Consider the following 20,334-nt stretch of genomic DNA (forward strand, 5'->3'; position numbering starts at 1 on the left):
TCCAAGTAAAATAAGATATTCAGCAAGAAAGGTATTGTAGGGTGGTGCTTGATTTTATCTGTCAGGAATCATTTGAATTGAGAAGTGGCCGTTATATATCAGACTGGAGCCAGAAAGAATGCAAATTTGCTAAATCAATGCCTAAATAGCTATTTGGCTTTCAGTAAACATGTTTTGGACTCTGAGCTTGACAAAGCACTCAAAAAAACGGCAAAACAGAAAACAAATGACCAGCACCAGAGACATTTCCTTTCCTGATGTCTACGTCTAACACAACAAATCACATAAAAATCTAAATGAAAGTACACCGACTACTGAAGCAGAAGGAGAGACGCTGCAGAGTTCTGCCTGACGACAGACAACAGATGTGTTTATGTCCAACTGCCTCCTGGCCGTCTGTTTGTTCGCGCACAGAAAGACCACATGCAGATATCAAGCACAGTTATGTGACAGCAGACTTATAGAAGTTTCATATTAAATTCCCTCTAGAAGATACAGGGACAAATGACAGCAAACATAAGGACTGTGAGGAAGTCTATACGAGTTTCCAAATTACGGAGAGATGCGTGATGTAGTATAATCCTCATTTTCTTTCATCCCATCTGCCATTTCCTTTTAAATGTGATCGCAATGTGTGAACATTCTATTTTTTGGTTATAAACTTTACACTTTTAAGAATTAAAGTTTGAAAATCTCCCAGTGACATTAAAAGAATGTTCAGCATTCCAAAATCTAAAACATAGTGATGACATCATGGGAATATTTGCATACTGAATTGTGAATGGCCATCATTGCGATCTCTCACTCAGCTCCACTTTTAAATCAATAATCGTTATATTTTAAGATTCATTTTGCTCGTCTGTGGTGCAAAAAAGTAGGTGGCTGTGTAAAAACAACAACTCGAAGACTCATATAAACCATTTTACCTGTGGACTAAATGAATCTGCAAGCAACACACAATCCTATATGGCTAGCGTATACTCACCTACCTCACCAGCTAAGTTTGCACTTCTGGGCTAATGCTACGTCACCTCATTAATATTAATGAGCCGGGCTGATTAGGTTTTGATCATTCTCACGTGTCTGATTGTATGTGCTGCGTGTCTCGCTCTCTCATCCTCTCTACTTCTTTCGCATCATTCTCGCCACATTCCTGTCTTCTCGCCCTCCAGCAGAGTGAGATTAGAGTGTGGACGGCCTGTTCCAGAAGCAACTGCACTCAGCAGCCCTCTTTCACAGACCTTCAGGCTCTCTGTCTCTAACACAAACACTTACTCTGGCATCACTACATTCTCAAGGTCTTATCGCCATTACACAATCCCAATTTTTTGCATTTTTTGAAGTGCTTCTCTCTCTCTCTCAGAGTAGCACACACACATTGACCCTCTCTCTTTCTCTCTCTCTCTCTGTGTGTGTTGAGTGTCAGGATGTTTGCAACTCTTCTCTGCAGCGTTGCGCTCCACTGCCCGCCTCTTCCTCCTCCACACAGGCTCGGCTCTCTCTCCCGCAGCTCCCGGGAGAAGCAGAGTTCTGACCTCTCTTGCTTGGGGAGGCTGGCTCGTCTCCACCTGCCCTCCCCTCTGCATCTAGACCTGGCAGACACCCAGAGCCGGCTCGCTCGCTCACTCACACCCTCCCTCAACCCCACAGCGGGCGATACCGCGCCGCTTAGGTGGGCAAGACACAGTTTGAAGGCCGACAGATAGAGAGAGACAGAGTTAGACAGAAAGAAAGGGGCGAGATTGCCACTACCGGTAAGCAATGTTTTCATCAAAATGCCACAATTACAACGATAAATTTACATTTATGCACCGGCAGATACTTTTATCCAAAGCAACTTACATTGCATTCAAGGTACTAAGCCATGATCTTGATGTTGCAAGCACCAGAATTTTCAGCATCATTACTCCAGTCTTCAGTGTCACATGATCCTTCAGTAATCATTCTAATATGATGATTTGCTGCTCAAGAAACAGACTTTTATTATCACAGTTGAGAACGGTTGTGTTACTTAGTAATTTTGTGGAAACGGTGATACTTTTTTTTTAAGGGACCCTTTATGACTAGAAAGTTCAAAAGACCAGCATTTATTTGAAATATTAACTTGTTACTTTTGTAACATTATAAATGTCACTTTTGATCAGGTTAATGTATCCTTGCAAAATAAAAGAATACACATTTTTTTTAACGGTACTGGATAGATATATTCTAACAGTATGATTTCAGTGATTGCGAATATTACCAACTGATATACATTCATGGTGTATATTCCAGAACAGAACAACAGCGAGGACTTGAAAACAGAAGGAAGCTATAAACTGCATGATTTCATTAATATTTCAAAAAATTGTAATTGTTTGAAAGTTATTGAGCGATCCACCAGGGGCGAGTGTGTTAGAGCAAATGTGGGCCGCAATGGGGGGAAATCCATTGCCAGCTGAACCCAGATTGATGATCGTCTCTCGCAGCGGCAACAGCATCTGGTAAATGCCCACACGCAGAGAACAACCCCCTTCACAGGATACTAATGGAACGGCCCAAATTGGTGTTTGGGCCCAAACCAAGAACACGAGTGTTGTCTGTAGCCATGCAGAACTAGAGAGCAGACAGCTGGGCACAGATACTGATTGATCACAGTGGTGCGTACAGGAATGTTGAGTGTGGAGAGGTAAATGGGAAAGGGGAAGAGAGAGTCTGGAGGGCTGCGTGTGTTTTGAGCCGTATGGCACTGAAGGACAGACATGGGCCATGACGGACACTGGAAATGCTGAAGCGTTGCATTTTTCTGACTGCCTCTCAAACGCCCAGCTATAAGTACACAGGAGAGAGAGAGAGAGAGAGAGAGAGAGAGAGAGAGAGCACAAACACAGTCTATAGCACTACAGGAGTTTATCAGCATCAGCACTCATGCATTATACATGCTTCTTACAGAAAACATGTGACGCATGCTTGCTGCCACAAATCCCCATGCATAACTGCTCTACCAAATAATCATTGCAACTAAAAAGAAAAAGAAAAAGAAGAGACCTAATATTTCCCAAATCCTTTCAAATCTTTCATCCCTGGATTCTCTCCCCAATGTTTCTGAGATGCTTTGAATCCTCTTTGGCCGTTCCTGAGCTTGGCTAAAATCCCCTTCGTTGGCCACTTACATAATTTAAATTCCCAGAGCTGAATTTTGTCCTTCCTGCATTCAATTTCGGTCTTCATTTTCTGAATCAGTACTTCATAGGAGTGAACAGCTATGTAAGGGGAAATATTAAGTTTAATCTGTTTATTTTGTGAGAACGACTGTCTGACTGTGCTGTTTAATTATATTAAATAGTTTAAATATTAGTTTAAATTATATTACTATATGACAAAACAGTGATGACAGACCAATATGCATTTACATTCACAATACCAAGAATTTGCTAAAAGATGTCCGATTGTCTACACTACATACTCTTTTAGCAAAAAAGAAAAAAACATGGCAATTAAAATAATTTCAAAAATATTATTTTTTTTACAAATATTATATTAATTACAAATATTATTTATGGTAAATGTTTTAAATGTAAATTATAAATATATTAAAAAATATAAATATATAAATTAAATTAGATTTATATATATCAATGACCAGTGAATGACAAGTTTGATTAAACCATTAACGTATGAGGAACAAATATTATAAATATTTTAAATATGAGGGAAGAACAAAAATACTAAACTTGGTTAGGGGGGTATTTCTCTTACAAAATTATTTGGCAAAAAAAAACACACAAAAAAAACAACCGCATAGAAAAACAAAAAACTTTGACGAAATAGCATAGATTGACTACAACATTATCAATTATTAATATTTAGTTGGTTCTCTCTTGTTTTTGCATGTGTTCATGATTTCTTTGTATGACAGAGGTCTCTCTCTCTCTCTCAATTTCTCTCTCTCTCTATATATATATATATACACACATATATATATATACACACATAGTCAATTATACTATATGAAATTCAGTGGAATGCCCTGTTCTAATGCCAACCTTGGATTCTCTGCCTCGAGTTATCTTCATCTGCTGTCAGGACAACTTGGGGTGGTTTAAAACGAACACTCTATCTGTCCTCCTTGAGGTGTGACCCCCTCGGCCCCGCAGTGTGCTCTCAGGGCTGATTAGTGGCCCTCAGAGGCTCTGCTGGGAGCCCTGTCTGCCTGCCCACTGTCAGTCTAATTGCAGCGAGTGTAGCCGGATCCCTGGGGAGCGCTGGTGTGAAATCCAGATATGATATGTACTATTAACTAAACTGCAAAAATCCCCATGCACACATGCTGCCTGAGCTCTCCGTGCATCATCCAGCCCGCGCCACAGACACAATCTGCCTCTCAAACATGCTGTAAATTACAGCAATGAAAGTGAGGAAGAAAGGAAGAGAAATTCAGGAGAGTGACAGGCCGATATATTGGCAATGGGGGAAAACCTGCTTGTCTGATTAACAGATTTCCATTTAATTTATGTCATTTGTTAAATGCAAGCAATATAACAATAACCAAGAGTTGTGCTGTACTGAATATCACCTGACCTTAAAGGGACAGTTCACCCAAAACTGAAAATTCTGTCATCACTCCAACACCCTCAAGTTGTTCCAAACCTGTATGAGTTTAAGTTTCTTTCTTCTGTTGAACACAAAAGAAGATATTTCTAAAGAATGTTGGTAATCAAACAGCCATTGACTTCAATTGTATTGGGGGAAAAATACTATGGAAGTCAAAGGCTACAGTCAACTGTCTGCTTACCAACGTTCTTCAAAAATATCTTCTTTTGTGTTCAACAGAAGAAAGAAACTCATACAGGTTTGGAACAACTTGAGGGGTAGTAAATGATGACAGAATTTTCATTTTTGGTTTAACCCCTTTAATGTCTCATTAAGTTTTCATGTCTTGCTGTCTCTCTCACTCCAACCCTCTTTCTGCACAAAATCAGAAAAGATTTCAAGATAACTCTCTCAGTGCATTCCTTCTGTGCCTGCTTTCCCACTGTTTCCTTCGCGGGCAGATCTTTGCCTCTGAATCTGTCTTCCCCAAATCTTCCCCTATATGTTTTCTCTAAAGGAGAGAGCGCCCTCTGTCTGCAGCCGCAGGAACGACTCTTCAGCGCGAGCCATTGTCTTCATACCAGAACATCTGCCAGCATGAGATCATTTTATAAGCTCTGAAGACAGGAAAGACGATGACAAAGGAATTAATCTTGCTCAAGGTATCTGTCTTGACAGTACCAGCAATCAGAAACAATTCAAGGCCCTCCGTTCTGAGAGATCCCCAAATCAATTCCCTTGACAGTGAGTTATCACCTTGATGCGTGAAACGCTCCGGCAGCAGCATCTCTATCCTCCCGATGCAGAATGGGCTGATAGTGGAAGAGATGATGGTGATAATTGAAGGAGGACAAATGTTTAGGGGGAAAATTGAACAAAACCAGACGCAAAGCAAAGAACTGCTCTCAGTTTTGCTGAAAAACAACTGAAACCAGCCAAATGTTTGGTGGTCTTATATGGTTTAGGCTGGTCTAGCCAGTTTCCCAGTCTGGATAAGTTGGATTTTAGAAGGTCGGTCAGCTGGTTTCCCAGTCTGGCGAGCTTACAAGTGCCAAAACCCCCTCTAAAACCAGCAGGACAGACTTGTCAAACCAGCATGGGAGACCATATGGGGAAACCCAGCAGTCTGGGAGACCATGTAACCACTTTAGGCTGGTTTAAGATGCTTTTTCAGATATCAGCACAGGAAATCACAGTTTAACCTTTAAATCTGTAAACCATTGAAAAGAAAACATTCATAGACACCAAACAACACAAGAAGGCTGCATGTGTTCTGAACTTCATCAAAACAAAACATGATCAAAAAAAATGTCAGGCACCAACCATACATTTCTACATTAGATTTTATTTAAAGCAGAAGAAGTTAACACACAGAATGTGTAGGAATGATAAATCTGAAGGATTTATGCTGTGCTATGCGGAGGCAGACACCTCTCTGGGTGTTAAAGCCCTTCACGCTTCGGATCAATAAAAGAGCTTACACTTCCTCCACTCATTTCCATCGTCCCTCCATCCTTCACGTAAACAATGATACAGAGAGTGATCTGTGCAAAGATCTATGGGACAAGGTGACAAAGAGGAAAAACCCTTAGATCAATAGTGCTTTTCATCTTCTTAATAATTTCATCTTTTGCCTGACATCTTGGCTGGAGCAAAGAGACAGAAAAAAGAGCGAGTTGTGTTACACGCATTCACTCAGTGCGGTTTCTCATGCATTCCAGCTTTCAGAAATCAATTCTCTGTTCATTTTCCCACAGGCGGAGGAGCAGTGACACTAAGCTGCCATAGAGGGGCGATATTTCCCACCAGATATGACTTGTGTCCATCTTCCTCTCTATCCCTCCCTCTAACGCCATCATTCACTCCTCTTTTCACTCTTGAACAGTGAAAAGTTGCAGAGTTTCCACACAAACTGCAATGTCACATAAACAATGGCAAATGCACTAACACACAAACTTCAACTTTCTCTCCCTCTCTCTCACACACAAATATTCACTGCTATCACGGTTTGACAATCACCAGGCTATAACTGGCATGCGCTGCACACAACTGTCTCTCTCTCTCTCTAACACACACACACACACACACGCTGCTCCACCATCTCACTGCTGAAGAAGAGGACCTCAGGGCATAGAGCTTCACCAAAAGCTGTCACGCTGGCAGAAAGGCCTGCAGGGCACTCGCACTCTCTGCGCTCCCACAGGCTTCACTCTCACATCACGGCTCTGCCCATCTATCTGTCTGCCTACAACGACTGTCTTTCAAAACTGCTAACCATCCGTCTGTCTGTACCATCGTCCAATCTGTGCAGTTCTCCCCCTGTCCCATCACTGTCTGAATCCATCGCTAATGAAACTCACTGTCCACTCCAAATCATCAGCAATATTTGGTCATTTTGAGATTATTGGCTTTGGTTGATAACTGTGCCCTACTGATAGCCTTGACAATGAATAATGGACATTTTCTGTTATTAATGTTGCGTTAATTGTGTGTATGACATCTTGGCTTGACACACACATTACAGTTCAAAAGTTTTTTTTTATTATTCAGCAAAATTAAATCAAATTAAATTAATCAAAGTTGACAGTAAAGACGTTTATGTTTTTGAAAAGTTATTCCCAATAAATGTTGTTCATGTGAAGTTTCTATTCATCAAAGAATCCTGAAAAACAATGCATCACTGTTTTCAAAAAAAATATTAAGCAGCACAACTGTTTTCAACATTGAAAATAATAAGAAATGTTTCTTGAGCAGCAAATCAGCATATCATGACACTGAAGACTGGAGTAATGATGCTGAACCATCACAGGAATACATTAAAATGTAGTAAACAGAAAACAGTTTTAAATTGTAATATTTTTCTCACAATATTACTGTATTCCCAAATGTTATATAAATAAATAAATCCAAAAATTAGATAATTAATTTTTAAAATAAAAGTTATGTAAATAGAAAGGAGAACTTTTCTTTTAAAAATGTATATTTTTAGAATTATATATATAATTATCTATACAATTATTATTATAATATAGACAAAACATGCAAATTCATATATGTATATATTAAACTAAGATATTTAATATATTTTATTTCAAATAATAATACTATTAAATAATATATTAATAATATGAAAATTCCAAATATTTTAAACAATTTAAATAGAATATATTACAATGTAATATATCTGTCATCAGCCAAAACTCACATAGGTCATTTATAATAATTATTCCTCCTGATTTACAGACTGCAAATCAATTTCATCATCTATCTAAACATCTGTATGTTTGCCATGTAATAACAATGACACTACTGGAATGCAGAACACCACCGAGGGAACCTTAACTCACATTTAACATGCTCGGATACACACACAGAGGCACAACGCAGCACCTGTTGAGCCTCCTGTCCAGCGTCTGCTTTAAACGTCGTCTCGAGGCCTCTGCACGCTCTAAATGGCTCTTTAAAAGAGCCTCCGTGGATGTGGAGGACCACACCAGCAGTCCAACGAGTCCCATTCACCGAGGCCGTGTTTGGGTTGGCCGGCTGAAAGAGGCGTGATTTACAATAGATCAACACAGCCGTCCGGCCCGGGACACACAGAGCGGGCCCCTGCTGTGTCATTTGGGGTCAAACGGTAAAGATGTGCCTCGCTAGCGTTAGAGACGAGCCACGACACCCGGCTCTTTGTCCAGGGGTGTTGCTGCTTGGTTGTTTGTTTTGCTGGTGTAAAGACCACATACTCTTGGTATCACGGGTTTGGAGGAGTTCATGGTCCGCTGAGCAGCATCTTTGATCTGCTTGGCTCTCTGACAAACATTCCCTGCCCCGCTAATCCTCATTAATGGCAGGGTTAGAATCCATCTTTTCATCATCCGAGCAAAAGAGTGGACAGGAGAGGTGGTAAGAGCTGAGAGAAAGTGATGATGCAAAATGCCAAATTGCTCCCAAATGCTAATGGATCCCCAGATTCTGTTCGTCCATTTGAACGTCGGAGTCGGCGTGTTTCTGTAAACTAGCTCACAATGAGGTGAAATCAGTCGTGAAATGCGCCTGAGGCAAAGGTTTTAGGCTTTAGAAAGAGAAAGGGAGTTATTAGGGGTGTTGTTAGAAAGCGAAAAAAGTACAATTTTTAAAAAGGAACAAAAAAGAAAGATGCTTTGAAGAAGGAATAAAAGAGATGAAAACAACACATCAGCACGTTATAGTTATAGACTAAAAGGGAAATTGACAGAAGGCACATTTAGGGTCCCCCCCCCCCCCAACCCCACAAAACCTGAACTTCCCAAGTGCACTGTAAAACCCAACAAGTTAACTCAACTCAAACCGATTGAGGAAACTGATTGCGGCAAACCATTTAAGTTTAAAAATAAATACATATGAGTATTGTGAACTTATATATATTGATGACTCTATATATAAGTTCACAATACTCATATGTATTTATTTTTAAACTTAAATGGTTTGCCGCAATCAGTTTCCTCAATCGGTTTGAGTTGAGTTAACTTGTTGGGTTTTACAGTGTGTGTGAATCTGGCTGTGAACACGTGAGGGGATTCTAATAAAAGCCATAATGTTGTGGCAGTGGAGTGGGAAACCTCAATGGATTCAACAAAAGACCTGCTGCTGTTTCGAATCCCTCCAGACATCCTGATGCCCCCACAGAGCCCACCACGACTCCACAGAACCAAGCACTCGCAGGTCTCCTTTCACTTTAGAAAGGCCATTCAGGGTCTGGTTCTGAATTTTAGCAAACAAAACCACAAGTTCTATTGCATGTTTAGTCTGAGACACCCATTTCATTCACCCTTTATTTACACTTGGAATAGCAACAATGAGAAACAGAGTTCGCATTTACATCACATTTAAATGACTAGAAATAAAGTAAAAATACCCCTGCAATTTTAGGCTTTAAAACCACCACTAAACGCTTCACAGTCGAAAGTAAAATCTGTCCAACCCAGAGTTTCTATCGTTAACTTAAACTATAAAACTAAAAACCATTTATGGTAAAATAAATTAGGTTTAAGTACTAAAATTACAACGACAAAAAAATTTGTTTTAAAAAATTGACAAACACACAACAAACTGACTAAAACTTTAACTAAATTATAAATTATAACTTTAATTAAATGATAGTAATTATACTAAAATAAAAAATGCAAATTCGATCCCTTAAATTCAATGTCGCATTCCTATCTTCAACAAGCTGCATGTTTTGAGGTAGCATTCACACTAAGTAGTGATGAGTGCTTTAATAAACATCACTAATAAGAAAATGGTGCACTACTCTTAACATCTGTATTGCCTCAGACTGTATAAAATGCAGGCAAATTTGGAACAATACCAGCACATTGTGTTTCAGTGTTACTAGGTCACAGCGCTAGATTAGGTGAACTCCCACCATTTGCCCCCAAAAATCTTGTTTAAGAGAAACCCTTTTTTAACCCAAACACCCCATTTCCCCCTCTCTCGCTGTCAGCCCTCTTCCCAGGACTCCCCAGACCCTCACCCTATCACGCTGGTAAATGACTCCATTGAAGTCCTGTTTGCTCAAGTGGGCCCGGCCAATTATCTCCCAGCTTTCAGAGCTCTTAATGACACCAATTAAGGCTGCTGTGAGGGCCGGGGCAGCGAGGTCAGTCTCTCGTCTAGCGAGTGTATGTGTGTGAAGCTAAACTGTGGGGAAATTGTGTTTCAATTGGTGCAAGAACAAGAAAACATGTGAGAGGAGAAAATGAGAGTGTTTTAGAGAAAGCGTGGCCATATGTGAGTGTGTGTGTGTGTGTGTGTGTGTGTGTGTAGGCTCAAGCAGGATTTACACAGCTATTATACCAGTCTATTACCGGCGCTCTGCTAGTGCCCTCGCAATCTCCTTAGCTCACTCCTTAAACCCTATTCCTCACTCAATGTGTTCAAATGTGCAGAGCAGAACCGCCCGCTCTCACCTAAATCCCCCGGCAGCGCTTTAGTGCTGCCCCTGTCAGACCCTCCGATTGCAACACATCGCTACAGAAAAAAAGACAAATGCATAATGCATAATAATACTCATTTGCTCTACAGCAACATTCATGAATGCACATAGACCTGAATCTCTCCAACAGTATTCACAGAAACAATCGGTTATGATGAAATGCAGCCTGAAGTCATAGTGCGAGGAGAAGGACTTTTTGGTTTAGATCTACAATAAACACTACAGGCAGAATGTGATCAGTTGTGTGCAACAGCAAACCACATTTTTCTATATCTGATATGTTCTAGTTTCCACTAAATCACAGGAAAAGAATGAGTTAAGTGTAAAAAGAGTGACTTACACAATGCGTTAATGAGGTAAAGCTCGTTGAAACCCTGCCAATGCAAACTGCATTACAGATCTCATGGCAAATACTTAAATGGAAATCTTTCCATTTGTGAGCTAGCATGAACGCAAGACTAGTATAGACAGGTAGACAGATTGATCATTCCATGGTTAGAAGACCAGCATGTTGTCGATGCTGATCTCCAGCATGGTATCTTAATGTGCTGGTATCATCATTACCAGTTTCCGAACTAGCGTAACCAGTACAGCACCAGGGGAAGGTCAAAAGAGTTCAGCTTGCAGATGGACATCTTTAGCCATTGCATTGTATCGCTCAATTTTTCCATTGTCTTGAAGCATAAGCATGCAAAAAAAATGCCATGTCTTAGAATTGGTTAAATATTTTTAAATAATTATTAACTATTATTAAACCATTATAACCATACTCCATTCTGTTGTGTTTTGTCTAGTTAAGTTTAAAGAGGACCAATTATGCCAGGCAACTGGGCAACTCCGGCCCTTAAGATCTACTTTCCTGCAGAGTTCAGCTTCAACCCTAAACAAACACACCTGAAAAAGCTAATCAAGGACTTCAGCATTACTAGAATGCTGCAGGCAGGTGAGTCTGATCAGAGTTGGAGTTAAACTCTGCAGGAAAGTGGATCTCGAGGGCTAGAGTTGCCCGGCCCTGTGTTATGCCCTTTTGCAAGGTCTTGATTTAGATTTTAGGGTCTACTAGAATACGTTTTCATGTTTGAATGTTAAAAAAAGAAATTTTTGAAATATTTTACATTGTTGCAGCTCCTCTCTTCCCAGTCTGTCAGTAACACTCGGTTTAGTTCCTGTCTCTATGAAGCCCCTCCTTCAGAAAGGTGCAATGTGCTCTGATTGGTCGGCTGGACCAGTAAGACGTGATTCGTCAACTGCTTTACCATAACCACAAATTTCAACACATTACTAACTAACTCAACCAGGCCTCATCCCTTTTTTGCGGGAAATTACTTGGGCGGGGATTATTTAAATGTGTAATGTTGTGAAGTGTTCGTTCCCGGAAGAAAACTCAAGACTACAATGGAGGCGTTTCAGGGAGTTCAGAAACAGTGCGCTCTGATATAGAAAATAACTGCCTATGAGTGACTGTGCTTTGTGATTTTTCAAGCTCAAACAACAACAACATTATACACTAAAGTTGAAAATGTTAAAAAAGGGGGGGAAATCATAATAGGTCTCTTTAACATAGTATCATCCAAAATACATATGAGGATTATTTTTATAGTTGCTACACTGCAAAAAGTAATTTCCTAACTCGAATTTTTTGTCTTGTTTTAAGCTTTAACCTCAAAAACAAGAAAACAAGACTAAGTATCTCATGCAATTTATCATCTGAAGTAATTATTTCTTGATTTAAGAACGTTTGGATATAAGCGAGACAAATATATTATCCAAAAAAGCCTCTGGTGCACATGTCTTGTAAATATGTACATGTGAATACACAAACACACACAAACATTCAAACACGTAGTTCGCTAATATCCAGATTACAGAGGAGACAGTAAACAGTGTGGAGCCAGACTCTGGACCATAGCAAAGCTCAATTAGGGCATAAAACCAGGAGAAAGAGGCAAATCATCCATTCTTGCGCCCTTCAACAAGTTCTAGAAACCCTGCTGCGCTTCAAACCCGTCCTGCTGCCCAGGCCACACTCAAACACTCACCATCAAGACAACCAATTTTGCACATCATTATCTAACAGCGAGGGGGAGAGATTCACATGCATGGCTTTTATCTATTACTACACTTTGAATCTTGAGCAGGAATCCACAGGCCTTAAAGTGTTTAAAAACACACACACTCACACATATGCACAAAACAGCCGTCTATATCTGTAAAATCTCTTCTCTCTCATGAAAAACTCTCTGAAGAAGCAGAGTCTTTTTGCATAGCTGATTAATGTGCTGGAATATCCCTGAATTCTGCCGACGGGGAATCTTCTCTTCACACCCAGAGGTGAACACACACACTCACAAATTAACAGCTGGCCAGAAGTGTCTTATACAGCTGTGTTTACACTGGGTCGATGCCATGGTGCACTGACAATACATCCTAGTGGGGAGAAACATCATGTATGAATTATTCTACCGGTAACATCCACAGCCACTGTTTCATAGGTGCATTGTGGTTGCGGCAAGATTTCAATATGCATACAAAGTGGGAAGAAACTTTAAGGCCATATAGATACTCCACACTAGCAAACAAGCATGAATGCAAGCTTTTGTTTTCATGTTTTGTTGTACATACTTAACGTTACATTGCAGTGGACTCAAGGGGGCGATAGAGTTTCCTTCAAATGTCTGTGACATTAAACTGTGTGTTATTATTCAGGTAGATAGCTATAAACACGCTTAAGCTGACACTGCTTACGACAGCTTCTTTTGCACTTGATAAATGTCATGCTAAGTCCGCACCAACAATCGTGGCTCTCTAATTTCAGCATTACTCATGTTGTGTCTGAGATGCGCGCAGCACTTCTGCTGATCATTGTCTGTGTCTGGACAGTACGTCAATACGCATGTGTGTGTGTGTGAGCGATAGATGCTGACGCACGTCAAAATACACGGTACAGGTGATGAAGGTAAACACACAGACAGACAAGCCCGTTCACACTCAGACATGATGTCGATACTCTGTGCCCTTCAACGGGAGAAAGGCAGGAGGCCAAAACGTGAGCATTTCACAGCCTGGATGTCTCTAATCGATGAACGCAGCCTGCTGTTCTCAAGGCGGTGTTGAAATAGTGGCATGTTTTTAAGAGAGCACACCTGGTGTTGGGGCTTCTTGTGAGCATCTGAACAAATAACACTGGCTCTGATATGATTACAAGCTAGAAAACATCTCCAGCCAGAAGCCCATAATCTCTGGCGAAAAATAAGTGCAGTGCAATGCAGAACTGTTATATAGTTGCTCAGCAAGTCAAGATTTTAGTTTACGCTGCATTATAAGTCTAGGATAGCTGGGAAAATGATGATCCCATAACCCGATATTCACATGACGTCTGACCTATAGTCAGGCCCATGAAGAGTCTGCATGAACTTTGCAGAATTGGCATTTTACACGCCCCATGTGCAGTTGTTTATTAAATGTTTTGGCTAATTTATGATTTTAGCCATGCATGAGATGAGAATGCTTTTCTATCTTCTCAATTCAACACATTTGACAATGTTTATATATATATATATATATATATATATATATATATATATATATATATATATATATATAAAATAAGTGTCAAATTATTTCAGGGCCATTGCATCTGTTTGCTATTGGCTTTACGCAATTTTTATCCAAAAAAAAAAAAAAGACTAGCTCCGCCACTGCGTTTGATCTCTCATGTGGATGTAAGGGTCATGCGCACACATCAACGCTAGACACATCAGGCTCGAGTCAGACAGTAGGCACTTCTACACGTTTATCAGTCCCTAAATCAGTTAGAGAAAAGCTTACATGATAGAGTCAGAGGCCAGCACAAGTGCTTGTGAGCAGGGGGTGGTAATATTTGCACTTAAAAGAAAGAGGCCTAACCTCTCAATGGACTGCAGGGCCTGCTGGGGAGTATTGTCACACTTGTGAGAGGTATCTGGTTCATGGTGATCAGGAACAACAAAGAACAACCTCACAGATCGCGTTTGATTCCTAGTACATGATGTTAGATTGCATGAAGGTTTGTGTGTATGCATTTCCTGAAAGCGAGAGAAAGAAAGGTAAGTGATAGGAGAAAGAGAAAAACAGACAGAGAGCCAAAGAGTGTGTGTGCTGCGGATGATGGGGGATGTGTGTGTGTGTGTGTGTGTGAAGCGCGTGCTCAGGCAAGAGAGGCAGGTTGGCTTGTGCAGGTGGGCTGTTGACGGTTTTATCTCTCTGAATCAGCTTTTGAGAGGTTTCCCAGAGCTTTGGCCACAGAAACACGACTGGTGTCTGCAGCTTCTCATTCCACCCCAGAACTCAAACATTTCATTAAATGAATCAATGTCTTAATCAACCCAGCCCCCGTCACATTCCAAATACCACAGAAAAACAGATAGACACATATAAAGGAGAAAAGGGGAAAACCCTTGAGGAACGAGGCTAAAAAAACATCTGAAAGCTAAACAGCAAGCTCTTGATCAGATATCCGACCCTTTTCCCTTCAAAAACGAGGCTTTAGGCTGTGTGATCAAAGAAAACAGCCGCAAACTCTTTTAAAACTAATTCAGAAAAGGAAAACCTCAACAAACGCACTTCCATACACATCCTCAGATGTTTACCACACCGTGGATAACACATTTTCAGATTCATGTTGATTTAAATCACCACATCGCTGCAGAACAAATGGGAATAATCAAATACAAGACGGATGCCCGTCTGCTCTTACACGGACCGTCCTGCTCAAAAAGAAGGAGCATTAAAAGGAATGCTAGTCACGAAACGACAAATTGAAGTACAGGACTCCGTGGACCCTCTTAACCTCAGAGAGCGGTCAGCTAGAGGAAAGAAGTGCATGTGTAAGAATGACCGTTTTTAAGTATCGATAAGGACTTGCATACAGCACATCTGGCCAATACGTTTAACACAAGGCTGGCATATCAATTAATCCTGCACAAATACAGTCTCTGGCAGGGAGAAAAGGCAAAACACAAATACATGAAATATATAGGGGAACGAAACCCGCAGCCAGCGTTTATACACACAACAGGAGATATTGCTTCCCACTGTCTGTTCTTCAGTTGGAGCTGATAAAAGAGAGCCTCAGAGTACATCTAAATCTTCACGTGTTTGGTTAAACGACACCTGTTTATATTTTTGTGGTTAGAAACTATTTTGGCCCAGCAGACAAGAATCTTCTTATCATTCCAGAGGCACTGAAAAGGTAGCTTTACATTACACAAACACAAACTGTGGAGAGAGCAACACAAAGAATATCCATAATAATCAAACAAAACAGAAGCACGCAACATTTTGCATAATGTTTGTTAACCCTTCAAAACGGATTTCTATTTTTCAGCACATTAAGACTTAAACAATATTTCACAATTTGGAATCCATGACAATCTCCCAGGATATAAAAAATAATTTAGGGTTAAAAATGTCAAGTATTGTAGTAAAAGCAATTTTTATGGAGAATTACTTTAGCAAAAAAAAAAAGTTAATTACGTCTGTTTTGTTACAGATAATTATTGCTTGATAATCTTCAAACAATGTTAATATACATAGGCCTAACAATTATACAATATATTAATATATTTTCAATCATAGTTAAACCGTCTTAAAGACGTTTCACACAAATACACTACAGGCTACTTTGTGATATTTCTTTAAGGGATAGTTCACCCCAAAATGAAAAATCTGTCATCATTTACTCACTCTGAAGTTTTTCCAAACCTGTATGAATTTATTTCTTCTGCTGAACACAAAAGAAGATATTTTGAAGAATGTTGGTATAACCAAATAGTTGATGGGCCCCTTTGACTTCCATAGGAAAAAAAAAAAACCATGGAAGTCAATGGGGCCCACATTCTTCAAAATATCTTCTTTTGTGTTCAGCAGAAGACACACACTCATACAGGTTAGGAACAACTTGAGGGTGAGTAAATGAAATGATGACATAATTTAAATTTTTGGGTGAACTATCCTTTTAAGTGTAAATATATAATAACACGATAAATAATGATTTCGTCGCTATCCAGTATTGATCTTAACGGCAAACGCTCGAGCACCGTGCTGTTGCTATGGTTACCTCCTCATGGTGAACAACTTCCGTTCGCGAGCCTACACACGCTGTGACTAATTTGTAATCTAATTTCTGGGGTTACTCAAACGTTTGAAAACACTGTTAAATTACATAAATATGTAACAACATCTGTTGTAAAAGAATAGACACTTTAAAAATCCTGGCTTCAAGAATCAACCCCCATAATTTGTACCTGGCGCTTTTCAAATGCACGAGAATTTTTTTTTTAATTGACAAACTACAGATGGCTTATTTAAAAGCTGCACCAAAAGTCAGCAACTGTCAATCATTTTTCAGCTTCAACACATTACATGAAGTAACCTATTTTCGCAAGGAAGTCGATCCAGATAATAATTTCAAACATTTGTGCCCCAAACTGAGACTAAAGACTGGTAAGTGACTCAGATTATTTTAGTATCCCAGTCTAAAATTAACTGTAAAAAAGTGAGCCGTTTTAAACATTGGGCCATTATAAAATTATCAGGATATGAGTGTTCTTTATGTAAACGATTGCTAGCCTAAATAAGACTCGTTAGGGGAGAACGGAGTGATGAAAACATTTTTTTTAAATTTAGATTTGTTTTTATCTGTGCGTCTCCAACTTTATAGCTAGCTAGTATTTCCATATTTGTCTGTTACATATTTACGTACTTCATAAATATACAATTTACGTAAATTAGCTTAATGCCAAGTACAAAGAGTGCGCAGGGATGCAAGCCTGTTGTAACGCTAATAGAAAACATGCATTAAACATTATGCGCGTGAATAAAATACTAAAATAATTTCACTTCTGCTCCATGCTATTTTTATCCAAATGGTCAACAAACAGGAATATGTTGCAGGCAAAGCTACACTTAAAAAGGGATAACAAATACATAAAACATAATTGTGAGAGTGTTAGTGAATTGCACGGCTGTGTCAAACGCAGGCCTACACACGGTCCCATTATGTGCAAAGTGTTAAAACACTCCCTGTCTGCTCAATATTTCCATTTTTTAAAACTATTTTTTTATTTTTTAAAAAGTACATGAAAGCTTCTGTGGGCGTCAAACAAGAGATACGGATTCAGATAATAGGCTAGCCTACTCGTTTTGTCATTTAATATCCCTCAGCATGAACGCAAATCAAATGTTAAACGAGACTAGAAGTTCTATATATTTTTTATATATTATATATTTCATATATTTGTAGGACAAAGAGTCCTACAACTAGCAGTGTGACCTCAGGTAGGTGACAGTGACTTTCCTCCTGTAGCTAATTTCTGTAATTGCTCAAACCGATGGTGCTGCAGCTCACCCCTCTCTCTCTCTCTCTCTCTCATGCCTTAAGCAAAAACATACTTTTGCAGGAACCTTGAGATGAATCGGGTTTATGAAGCCAGTACGTTTCGCTGGCCGGCACAAACTTTTCTCAAGGCATGTTCTGAAACAACCACACGCTCCAGGCAACATCAACAAACATCCTTTCCAAACAATGTATGCTACATCTTTTAGGTTTGATAGAGCTTACTTGTTTGCAGATCTCGATCTATCCGTTCAGTGTAGGTCTCCAAAAGATCCTCCAAAGTTCCAGAGTTGAAGTCTTGACAGTTTAACTTGGTCTTCTGCTCTCCGTTATGTTCTTTTGAAGCGCTTAGTTACTTTTGAAAACATGAAACAATTCCACCTCCGATCAATTGGACATTGGTAGGCTACTCGAGTTTCCAGTGATTTTCTCTCTTTCATTCACTTACAACAAAAACATAGCTACTCCAAAACACGGCGCTGTCCATTGCACACACACACACACACAGAGAGAAAAAAAGTTCCGCGAAAATGACTCGATTTAAATTTTTCAAACTTTTGATACACTCACCGGGCTACAGTGCATTACGACGTCACGCAACAGGTGTCAATTAAACATTCGATAGTTTGACAAGAGCGCAAACAAACGCGCTGCGCGTGCGGTGCGCAACAGGGGCGACTAAAGCCTTTTCCTCCTTATTAAAGAAATTAGCAGACAAAAGCAGTCTGGAGTCATTCAGTCCACCTCACAGAGCTCATGCATTCACAACTTTTGCGCTTAAAACTTCAGTTCTGCATTAAATCCTCCTTTTGCGCAGGAAATACGGAAACCTTTTCAAACTTTCCCCCTCTTTTCTTTCCAGAGGCTGTTCGGGCTCTTAACCCAAAACCTAAAGCAGACGACGAAGAAACTCCAGCGACTGCTTCAGTCCGCAGGCAGGGGGGTGAAAGAGTGAGTTTTGACTAGTTTGCGCTTTGCCTCCTCATGGGCCTGCCCTCCCCATCTCTCCAGCTTCGACACAGGGGAGGGAGAGAAACCACAGTCCTCCAACAGCGCCCTGCCATTCGACGAACACTTGGAACAGCGTCCCAACCACTGCTCCTATTAGTCAGACAATAAAGTTGTAGTAATTAGTTTTTATAAGAGAGATGATCTTTATTGTGGCAGGCCTGGGTGTACTTTGGGAAACCTATTTAAAACTTTTCAAGAGTTTTGAAATACTCATTTACAATGTTTAACTTTCTATAAAACACACATATACAACTGGGCAGAAAACGTCACACTTTTAGTTTTAGTTAAACAACATTTCATAAATATATTTACATATATACATAAATTAGTGCTGTCAAATCAATTAATCACAACTAATTGCATCTAACATTAAAGTTTGTTTATATATTTGTGTGTGTATGTACATACAGTATACATATACAGTATATACTATATACATATATCATATATGTATAAATACATATAACTCACGCCCCACACACACACACACACACACAGTATATGTATATGTATATACACACACACATGTGTACCTGTGTGTGTGTGTGTATATACACACACACACACACACACACACACACACACACACACACACACACACACACACACACACATATTAAATAAACTTTTATGTTAGATGCAATTAATCGTGATGAACTGATTTGACAGCACTAACATAATAGTAAATATAGTTAAAATATAAAAGTATTTTTACCTACAATCTTGATGTCAAATGAAAAAAAAAAAAAAAGTCGTTTTAGGTTAAATATATCATTTTAGGAGAATGGTAACATTTGTTTCATATAGTTTGTCACATTTTACATCAACCCATAATGTATAAAATGGAATAATATGTATATAAGCATGACACAATAATATGCAACGTTTATGTCGTTTAACAACACGGTTTTGAATAACAGTGCGCTGTAATTCGAATCTGATCATTTTCATGCTGCACACAGATTGCTTAAACGCATAAATACAACAATCATACTTTTGGCTCTGAGCTCCATATGGAGCGACTGAACCAACGGCAGATGACAATGGAGGACAAACACGCAGGAGAGGCGTCTCGGGTTTCCACATGTGAAGGCATTGCTTTAACGAGCGTGGAGGGGCCGGCGGGTCAGACCCAGCTCCATTCCTCCAGAACACACACTCCTGAGTCACGGCGCACATATGGACCTGATCTACCGCTGCGTGCCCACCTCTGACATCTGGAGCTTTCTGCTGGCAATGAGTGTGAAAGATTCTGACAAAAGTATCGATAACATCTCAATCTGCTGAGCCCTTTTCCCATCCCAATTGTTGTAACAACATTGAGGGATGAAGGTATTATAAGGGACCTTCTAAAGTTTCATTTCGAACCGGTCTCTCAGTGGAAATGGCGAGCTGACTGACACGG

The 20,334-nt window shown here is 39.7% G+C and overlaps 1 protein-coding gene across 1 annotated transcript in view; it reads right to left on the bottom strand.

The window, feature by feature from the left end:
• Positions 1-18,933, bottom strand: part of wnt5b (wingless-type MMTV integration site family, member 5b) — a gene marked incomplete at its 5' end in the record, with an annotated part of 77,941 nt that extends 59,008 nt beyond the window's left edge. Inside the window, one exon of the mRNA XM_084112001.1 lies at positions 18,144-18,933. The remainder of the gene's footprint in view (positions 1-18,143) is intronic.
• Positions 18,934-20,334: the final 1,401 nt, after the last annotated feature.

Source organism: Abramis brama, assembly GCF_963993115.1.
Source record: "Abramis brama genome assembly, chromosome: 4".
NCBI classification, from domain to species: domain Eukaryota; kingdom Metazoa; phylum Chordata; class Actinopteri; order Cypriniformes; family Leuciscidae; genus Abramis; species Abramis brama.